Source organism: Marmota monax, unplaced genomic scaffold (assembly GCF_021218885.2).
Source record: "Marmota monax isolate L192 unplaced genomic scaffold, Marmota_monax_Labrador192_F-V1.1 WCK01_AAM20220418_F8-fsc00008, whole genome shotgun sequence".
NCBI lineage: Eukaryota > Metazoa > Chordata > Mammalia > Rodentia > Sciuridae > Marmota > Marmota monax.
The window spans coordinates 11249618-11260293 of NW_026694432.1; the positions used below are offsets into that span (position 1 = coordinate 11249618).

Sequence of the window (10676 nt, forward strand, 5' to 3'; positions counted from 1 at the left end):
TGAGCCACATCCCCAACCCTTTTTATTATTTTTTTATTTGGAGACAGGGTCTCACTAAGTTGCTTAGGTCCTCGTCGAGGTGCTAAGGCTGGCTTTGAATTTAAGATCCTCTTGCCTCAGCCTTCCAGGTCAATGGGGTAATACCAATGCAATTCAATGTGGAAATGAAAGTCTTTAACAAACGGTGGTGAAAACAAATAGAAAAATATGAAAAAGAATGAACTTCAACTCTTACCTCATACCATACACAACAATTTATCTGAACAGATAAGAGGCCTCATGGAATAGCTGAAACTCTAAAGCATCTAGAAGAAAAACACAGATGACAGTCTTTGTAACATTGGGGTAGGCCAATCTTTTTTTTTAGCATACAATATGCATTTATAATTTTATTTGTAAATTATGTCTCAATTAAGTAAGGGAAGGGAGGACTAGTAAAAGAAAACAATTGACAAATCAGATTTCATCAAAATTCAGAATTTCTGCTCTGCCAGTGCTAAAACGAAAAATTTAAGCTATGGACTGAGAGGGAAAAGGTCTTAGTACATGTCTATCTAAATATATATTCAAAAGCCCTAGAAATAAATAATAATAAAAAACACCTTAAAAAGGGTTATGCTTGAATATATACCTCACCAAAAAAAATATGTTTGAATAAGTTTATATATACATGAAAAGTTGGTCAATAGCATGAGTTACTGGAAAATGGATTATAGTATAATATGATGCCACTTTATATCTGCCAAATGACTATAATTAAAAAGGCAGAAAATAATAAGTCTTGGCAAGGATTTAGAGACACTGGGATTCTCCACCAGGCTGGTTGGAGTGTAACGTGGTGAGCTGCTTAGTTGTAATAAAGTGCACACTCACCATATGATCCAGATATCACACCCTAGGTAGTTTCCTAAGATAAATGACAACTTGCAACTTCTAAAAAAGACCCATAATGTGAATGTCCTTAGCAGCATCATTCATAATCGTCCCAAACTGGAAACACCACAAATATCCATTAACAAGTCAGTTAATAATAAATGGGGGTTTAGTCACAAAATGGAATATTTACCCAACAATAAACAAGATGTATTACAGCTTGCATGAATCTCAAAAACATGCTGGGTAAAAGAATCCTAAGACAAAGTTAATCTCTGGTAGTGAAAATCAGAACAGCGGTTTCCTATGGTTGGTAGAAATTCACTGAATATGGAAAAGTGGGAATGTTTTGAAAGGATGGAGGTATCTTGCTTGGCATAGAGTTGAAGAGAAGGGAACAATGTTACCAGATAATGAGGAAGTGACAGAGACATGCTTGGTGACAGAGACACGGTTGGTGATTGGAGGGAAAAGTCTTGTCTTGGATCACTCTGAGTTTTGGCCTCAATCATGGAGGTGGAACAGCCACAGGAGTCCTGGTCATTAAGGTACCATCCCTATGTTTTTAAGGTACCATCTCCTTTAGTGGGTCTTGCTGTCCACAAAAGATGGTTTGAGCTGGGTGCAGTGGTGCATGCCTGAAATCCCAGTGTCTCAGGAGGCTGAGGTAGGGGGATTGTGAGTTCAAAGCCAGCCTCAGCAACATAGTGAGGTCCTGTCTCTAAATAAAATATTAAAAAGGGCTTGGGATGGGGCTCAGTGGTTAATCACTCTGGGTTTAATCCCTAGTACCAAAAAAAAAAAAAAGATGGTTTGAGCCTCGTAAACACAAGAGACTATGTGTGTTTGATCTGAACCCTGCTGACTTCTCCATCCTCAGGCTCCCTAACTCTCCTTCCCTCCCTCCCTTGGATAAAGGTGCTTCATCCATGTCCTAAGGTATTGCATCGTTTCTTGCCAACTGTTTGCACCAGCTGAACGGTGGACTCGGAAAATCCCTCAATCCTTTCTTTGGGAATCTTGGACCATTCAATGTGTGCTTCTAATTTAGGAATCTTTGCTGCAATTTTTTGCTTTACACACCTGTCTTTTTCAATAGATAGTGAATGCCTTGAGGGTAACGCATTTTCTTATTTAACTCCGGCCATCCCCACACCTAGTGTCAATGATGCTGAAAGAAGGGATAGATGGTGACGGGTTAAGTTTCCTGTTTTGCACTCACCTCTCATTCTGCAAGATCTTATTAAGGGTCCAAATAACTTCTCTGCACAAGACAAGAAATGCTAAATCCTTTAGGTGGAGGCAGATGACATGATAAGTGGTATTTGACCAGAAAGATCCTAGGGGACTGATTCACGATGGTTACTCTCTGAGGCTCTGTGAAATGAAAAACCACACCAGCTGGCCCCTCCCCAGGAAAGTGTGCCTGGGGGAAGAAAGACACTCGGACCCCAGAAGTCCTCACAGCAATGCTGCTAATTAGGAGATGCTGAAATCAAGTCAGTGAAGTCAGCTCTGTTCAGAAGGAAGGCATGAACTAGAATGAAAGTAGAAAGAAATGTTTAAAAATGGAAGAAATGTTATCTTAGTACCTGGTCCACGTTTTGCCTCTGGATGCCACTTGCCTCTCTCGCTATCTTCGAAGCCTCTCCCTTGGTTCAAGCTCTTGTCATCTCTTACCTGGACTATTGCAAAGGTCAGCCAGGTCTTCCTGCCTCCAACCCATCCTAGGCTCTGGTTGCCAAAGTGATCGGTGTCTGATACACATCTGACCTTGTCACCCGCTGCTAAAACTCCACTACACTTCCATCCTACAAGAGGACGCTCATGCTTCTGAGAAAGTCTTGTCTGTCTCCCTTTACATCCTTTCTGCATCACTATGGGCGACGGTATTTCTGATGGGAAACATGTCCAATAGACACAGAGATTGAAAACTACCCTAGCCACGCTGATTTTCTTAACAGATGCTGTACTTTTTTGCATTGCTGCATAAAAGACTGACTACAATGTAGCAAATTAAAACAGTGCACATTTATTAACACAGTTCTGCGGGTCAAGAGTCCAGGCCTGGCTTACCAGGGTTCTGTGTTTCAGGGTCTCACCAGGTTGGGATCAAGGTGAGGGCTTCATTCTCATCTTAAAGTTTGGCTGGGAGGATCCATTTTGAGGCTCACTCAGGTTGTTGGCAGATTTCACTTCCATAAAGCCAAAGGACTGAGGTCTTCAGATTAGACAAACCACCTGCAGTGCTTTGCCACCTGGGTCTCTCCTTGGGCAGCTCATGACATGGATGCTTACTGCCACGAGGACTGCTGGCCCAACAGCATCTCATAAAAGTAGTGTCATTCCAGCTATTCCATCACCTCCACCATCATCTATTTCACAGAAACAAGCCACAAGTCCCATCCACAGTTAGAGCGTGAACACAGAAGACAAAGGTTACAGGAATCATTGAAGAGTCTGGCTATTAAATGCCACAGGTGCTCAAGCCTCTACACTTTTGCAAACACTGTTCTTTGTCTGGTGTGCCCTTCCCAATTTCCTGCTGCCAGGATCCAGCACACCTTTCAGCAAAGCTACTTCTGTGAAGACTTCCAAAGACGTACCTCTGCCTTCACCTGAAGCTTACGCCTCAGCACGTACTTCCAGAACCTTTTGCTCCTAAGGCTATGCAGGCACTCCGAGAAAGGCGTGGCTCTGACGGTGAGTGGCCTTCGACAGGTATGAAGGTAGCGCTTATCACAGTTCAGCTGCGTGACATGGACTGGACTTCTCCTGGGGATTTAAAAAAATCTTAAAATAGAGCAATCTGGCAGGGGTTCCCTAAGCCTATCCTTGGACTGAATTCTTAAGGAGCACATCAAAGGCAGATTCTCAGGCCCAAGACCCTGATTGCATGTACCAGGGCAGGGGTCAGGAATCTGTCTTTATAAAGCTCCCCAGGAGATTCTGATCACCAAGCAGGTTTGACACCACAGGTGTGGACCCCCCTCTACAGGATGCAGACTGGATGGACAAACTCTGAGAAGACAGATGGAAAAGGCTGGACTCGTGCCTGGCTTTGCCCTTATCCTGAGTGATTTTTGAAAAGACACTCAGTGATCCTCTCCCTGCCTCAGTTGCCTTGGTTAGTAAAATGGAGATGAGGACGCCATCCATCTGAGGAGGAGGCTGTGAGGATTAAACAAGGTCACTGCCTGTACAGGAGGGCACCTGGCACACGGGAGCCCTCCACAAGAGCTACATGCTATCCAAGACCAAACCAGGGTTCAGCTGATCGGAGGCCTGGCCCCGTGAGTCACTGAAGCCCCTGGGGCTAAGGACATCCACCTCTGGGTCCACAGCCCCATCTCTCTACAGATCCTATCCCTGTCTGCCTTACAGAAGTGACTTAACCCAGACAGCCTCCTCCTCCTCCTTCAGACCCTCTCCACCCAGGCTGCAGTGCGGACGGGGACCTGGCCCATGAAGGACTTCACCAGCCGTCCCCAGGGCCAGCTTCCTGTTCCAGGAGGAGAGAGCAGCCCGCACAGCCCCAGAACAAGCTCAGCTCCCACCACAGGTCTCGGAGCCCAGCTCTCTGGGGGCAGGAGGGGGGGCACCATCCGCCTTTCCCATGGCTGCCTCTGAGTACTTTGAATTTCATTAGGGCAATTATTTCAAATGGAATTAAAAGGGTTTAAAATTAGACCCTAAACTCTTAACAATTAGTGACGCAGCGACCTGCCATCCGCAGAGCCACAATAGACCTATGTCGATTGGTACGTGAGCACAATGCGGTCTCCAGATTTGCATACACTATTACAATAAACAGCTTTTAATAAAATGAATATTCTTAATTACCGCTGCATTAATAAGCTGCAAATTAGTCATCATTAAAGGCCCCACGGTGCCTCCCCACCTCTCTGAGAGTCGCCGGTGGACTTCACAGCTCCGCTGCTTCTGCCAAGTCTCAAGTTTTCCTACGGCCTCTTGGGTGGCGGGTTGGGGTTGAGCCCCCAGTTGGCCTCAGGCCAGAGATTTGAGTACTGGATCCTTTCTGCCACCCCAGCTTGGGACTTGCCATGTTCTCCAGGCCTGGGCAGCACCATGTCAGCTTAGGTCCCTCCAACACCTTGACCACATCATTTATTCACCCGTTATCCATCCATTTGTTCCACAGGCACCGTGTTGGGCACTGGGGATGCTCCCTGACAAGTTATTCAGCCTGGGAGCTGGGAGCAGCTCCAGTGAACAGGTATTTCTTACAGGAGGCTGAAAACTGCCCCAATCTGATTTCTGGGGCATTGAACTCCACCCAGCTCAAGGAACAACAAATCCTGGGCAGGAGTCCTAGAATCTTATCCTTGGACAAGAGCCCTAGAATCTTCCCCAAGTCACTGTTGAAGCTTGAGCCTCCATTTCCCCATCTGTACAGTGGAGGCCGTGGTCAACAATGACCAATAGCCGTCATCCTTTCAAAATATTCTTGTAAATATTTTAGGCTTTTGGGTCCTGCAGCCCCCGTTGCAACTACTCAACTTGGCAAAACAGGCAGGATCTGCACTGGGCCCATGGGTCAGTCGTTAGCTGACCCTGGGGCTGGGCGGATCATAAAAGCCCTGGCAACCTTGGGGCTCTGTTTGTCTCTAAGAGGGCTCTTCCTCCCTCAGAAGTGTAGGGGGAAACTTGGGGCAAGATTCCACAAAGACCCGTTTAGACTGAATTATAAGCTGTTTCATCACGGAAGATGATGTGTGGAATGGGACAGGGCGGTCGCTTTCCTGTTCTATGCCATTCCCACCGACACACGTATGCAGGTGCACACACCAACACACGCACACTGCAGTGGACTAAACAGTGGCCTCCAACAGTCCCAGAGTCCCCTCCCTGCAGCCTGCGAGGGCTGCCCCTGAGGTAAAGATTTCACAGATGTGATTAAGCCAAGGATCTTGTGATGAGGCGATAATACTGGCTTCTCTGGGTGGACTCTAAACGCCACCACCAGGGTCCTTTTCTAAAAGAGGTGAAGAAAAAGGAGACGTAGAGGAAGAGAAGGTGATGGGAAGATCAAGGCAGAGACTGGAGCCAGGAGGCTCCACATACAGGAATGCTGGCAGCCACCAGGAGCTGGAAGGAGCAGCCAGGGAGACCTATCTGTCAGGGGGACTCAGAAGGAGATGTGGCCAGCTGATACCTGGACTTCAGTCTTGGGAAACTAATTTTGGATTTCTGTCCTCCAGAACTGTAAGAAAATGCATTTTTATTGTTCTAAGTCACCAAGTTTATGGGAATTTCTTACAGCCATTATAGGAAACTAATACCCATACCTTTTCTCCTATAGTAGACTCTAATGTTCCCTAGGCCTCTATTAGCTATTTTTTTTTTTTTGGCTAAAAGGAGAAATAGTAGTAATAATAACCCTTTTTGGGAATCGGTGCACTGTGATTTTTATTGATAAAACACTTTCATGTGCATGGAGAAGCTATGTGAGGAAGATGCTGGATTTCATTCCATAGCAGAACTAGACTCTTGGAAATGTCAAGGGCTTGGCCCAAGATCATGCTATTAACAGGTGTCACCATTGGAATTTGAACCTAGATCTTTTGATTCCAAATCTACGCTGCAGTCCAAGTTGAAGGCTATGTTCGACACAGGGAAACAGGAACTACGGGAGGTTGAATTGCACTTTGGGAAAATTCTGTCTTTGAAATGGAATATTGCTTGGGTCTCCAGCCAAGGCCAGGTTCAAGTTTAGGCTCTGAGGAGGATTTATTGTGTGTCTCGTGTCTGGGAAGGGGGCAGACTCCATCTGACAGCAGCTTCCAGCAGGTGACAAGTAGATCCAATGAAATTTGGACCCACCCGGGAGGCAGGGCTTCTGTGAACCCAGAGGTGACTCTTTCATGTAGGCTTTTCCACGCCAAGTGTGAAAATCTCAGGCAGGCCTGGGGTGAATGCCAAAGAGGGCAGCTCTGATATCCGCTAATCCAGAACTCTCTCCCCGACAACACAGCTGGAGAAACCAGACAGCAGGTCTACTAACAAACTGCCCTGTATGTGCTGGCGGGAGGAGGAACAATCCCAGACAGGAATCACCTTGTTAAAAATCTCTAGTTTGCAACCAGAGTCATGGCGGCTACAGAAAGGGATCCCCCAGTCCCCATCTTTCCTTATTGCAAAACCCAAATGAGTCCGTTAACTTAGGATTCTCTGAAGACCACAAAAGTATTGATTGAGAGTGACTGAACAACCCACAGTAAGAAAGGATAATGTATACAATTTATTATACATTTAATCCAAGCACATTTATTTCCAGCAATCACAAATGATGTATAGTGTGGTGTTCTAAAGTTGGAGGACTGAAAACTACCTGATTTCCAGCCTTATTATAAAACTAATAGTAATCAAGATAATGTGGTATTTGCATAATGATACACAGAGAAGTCAATGGAACATAACAAGAGTCAAGAAATAGACCTATACATATATATTCAATTGATTTTTGAGGAATGCGCTAAGGTGGTTGAATGTGGAAAAGGATGGTCTTTTCAACAAATGCTGAAGGAATGACTGGAAATCCATGTGGGAAAAAATGTAAACCTCAACCCCTACCTCACACCATATAGAAAAATTAACTTGAATGAATCATAGACCAAAAAGTATGCCCTGAGACTACAAGCTATAAAAAGATACGACCAACTTACTAATGGACGTGTATCTGGAATATACAAAGGACACTTATGACTCAATAAGAAGACAAACAAATCAGTTTTAAAATGGGCAAAATATTTGATCAGACATTTCCCAGACAAAAATATACATATGGCCAATGAACATACAAAACCAAGCTCAACAGCATGAGTCACCAAGGAAATGGAAATTAAAACCCCACTGAAGTTCCACTCACAGCCACTACAATGGCTGGGATTTTAAAAAGGGCTCAGTTCGTCAGCACATACGCTAAAACTGGAACAATACGGAGAAGATTAGCATGGCCCCTGTCCGAGGACGACCTGCAAATTCATGAACATTCCTTTTTCTTTTCTTTTTTTTTTCTTTTTTCTTTTTTTGCTGTTCGTGATATGAGACAGACAACTGCTGTGGGTGTCATCAAAGCAGTGGTCAAGAAGGCTGCTGGAGCTGGCAAGGTCACCAAGTCTGCCCAGAAAGCTCAGAGGGTTAAATGACTATTACCCCTAACACCTGCCACCCCAGTCATAATCAGTGGTGGAAGAACGGTCTCAGGACTGTTTGTCTCCATCGGCCATTTAAGTTTAATAGTAAAAGACTGGATAATGGTAACAGTGCATCGCAAAACCTTCAGAAGGAAAGGGAAATGTCTTGTGGACACTTTGTTTTTGGTGTGTGGCAGTTTTAAGTTATTTGTTTTTAAAATCAGCTCTTTTTAATGGAAACAACTTGACCAAAATCTGTCACAGAATTTTGAGACCCATTAAAACAAAAGTTTAATGAGGAAAAAAAAAAAAGATTGACAATAGCAATTGTTAGTGAGTGTTGGAAGCAACTGTAACTCTCATATATTACTAATGGAAGGTATAAAATTGTTTGACCACTTTAGAAAACAGTTAACACAGTTTCTTACAAATTAAACATTATACTTATTTTATGATCCAGTAATGCCTAGGTATTTACCCAAGAAAAATATATGGTTACAGAAGGACTTGTACATAAATATCCATATCAGTTTTATTGAAGATAGCATAAAACTGGCCACAATCTGAATGTCCATCAACAAATGGGAAAATAGGAAAATGTTGATACATCCACAGTGTGGAATACTACACAGCAATGAAAATGAGAACCACCATTTTACATGTTACATGCTCTAACTTGGAGAAATAAGACACACACAAACCTACTCTGTGAATTCACATGTGTAATGTTGTAGGATGAAAGAAACTAATCTGTAATGAGAGAAATAACATCAGTAGTTGCCAGAGAGGAAAAATTGGGCAGTGAGACTTGACTTGGAAGGAGCACAAGGATATTTTTGGGGGGAGATGGAAGTGTTCTATATATTGATTGGTGTGGTGGCAACACAGGCATATACATGTGTAAAGTCTCAAATTGTTTCATTTTATTGCATGTAATTTATTACCTCAATGAAATTATGTATGTGTATATATATTCACATATATCAAATATATACCAAACGTGTGTGTATATGTGTGTATGTACATATATACACATATGTATATTTATATATCTGTGCACACACACATACACATATGGTGTGTTTTGATAATTAATCTGTGTCTTCTTCAAAAGAAACCAGTAAAAGCTCACACCTGGATGTGGACGTGAAGACAAATTCAGCCCCGAGTGTTCTTTCTCTTGGGCCACTCAGGCTCTCCGGATCCTCTACGCATGTGTGGTTCCCGCTCCTATTCTCACGCTGCCTGGGCTGGTGCACCACTCCCTTGTATGAGGGGCCTTTTCCCCCTTAATTCTGAAAATCTCCAGCCTCAGTTTGAGGTAGATACTGGTTGGGGGGATAACGCGAGAGGCGCGCTCCACCGAGACTTTAGAATCAACTCGGGGGTCCTGGCACCGAATGGGCAGAGCCGGAAATCCCAGATCCGTCTTCTTTGAGACTGATTAAAGGCTTAGACAGGTGGGCGAATCACCTCCTGGTATTTCTCCCTCCATCCAGTCTCTGGCCAGCTGGACACCCTCGGCTTCCTACCCACGAGGGCAGCCCTGCTCCTTAGGTGGACTCTACATAGAGGAAGAGGGAATGCCCGGATGCTGAGGACAGCTGCCCCCCCAAAGAGCAAACATGGAAGGGGCTGAGCCACACTCTGTCCTCCTTCCAACTCTCCCAGATAAGTCTGGGAGGGACGAGGAGCACGTGAGGAATAGCGGAGACCAAGGGCACAGACAGAGGAGAGGTGAGACCGGAAGGAGGTGGCCAGCTGCAGGGCCTATAGTGACCACCTGTTTCGTTTTCTCAGGAACCATCCCCAATGAGACTTATCCTAAGTCGGCCACCATGGAGAACTCACAGACAGCGCCCCTTTCACCCTCAAGCATGTCCCCATTTGGATAATGAAGGACAAAGTCATGCCACCTACCTGTCACATGGAGAGGCCTTCGCTATCCCCCAGGGCTGACCACACACGCCTCTGCCTCCTGCCTACTGCCCTCTATGTTGAAGGCCCTCTAGCTTTTTCCTCTCCTGGGCTCTCCCAGCCTCCAAGTCCTGCTCACACTGCAGGGTTAGGAAGAGTTTTTAAGTCTGATTTTCGCTGGTCACATAAGATCCTCTGGGCAGCCAGGCAGGGTGGTGCACGCCTGTAATCCCAGCAACGTGGAGGCTGAGGCAGGAGGATGGCAGGTTCGATCACAGCAATCTGGTGAGCCCCTAAGCAACTTAGTACAACCCTGTTTCAAAATAAAAAATACAAAAAGGCTGGAAATGTGACTCAGTGACAAAAAGCCCCTGGATTAAATTTCTAGTACAAAAAAACAAAAAACAAAAAAAGGTCCGCTAGACAAATTCATCCCAGCTCTGGCGTTTCTTGGGCATTACCATGAAATGCTTCTGCCGCTCTGGGCTTTGCTGTCTCACCTTTCCTCTCTGTAGGAAGGGTCTGCACTGTGTGCTGGAAGAGCCACAGAAATATATGTGACAGCTTTCCTGTCCTCACAGAGCTTCTAACCCGGACCATCGTGACAACTATGTGTGGCTCAAACACAGCGGGTGCACGGCAGAGAGCCTTGGAGGTTCAGAGGGAGATGTTCTAACAGAGTGGGCAGCCTGAGGACACTGCATGTCAGCACAGCCTGAGCGGGGGGCA

At 45.1% G+C, this 10676-nt stretch overlaps 1 non-coding gene across 1 annotated transcript; it reads left to right on the forward strand.

The window, feature by feature from the left end:
• The first annotated feature begins 7791 nt into the window (after positions 1 to 7791).
• On the forward strand, positions 7792 to 7898 carry LOC124075426 (U6 spliceosomal RNA). The gene has a single exon (XR_006846043.1). It is a non-coding gene; the product is annotated as a U6 spliceosomal RNA (small nuclear RNA).
• The last annotated feature ends 2778 nt before the right edge of the window (positions 7899 to 10676 follow it).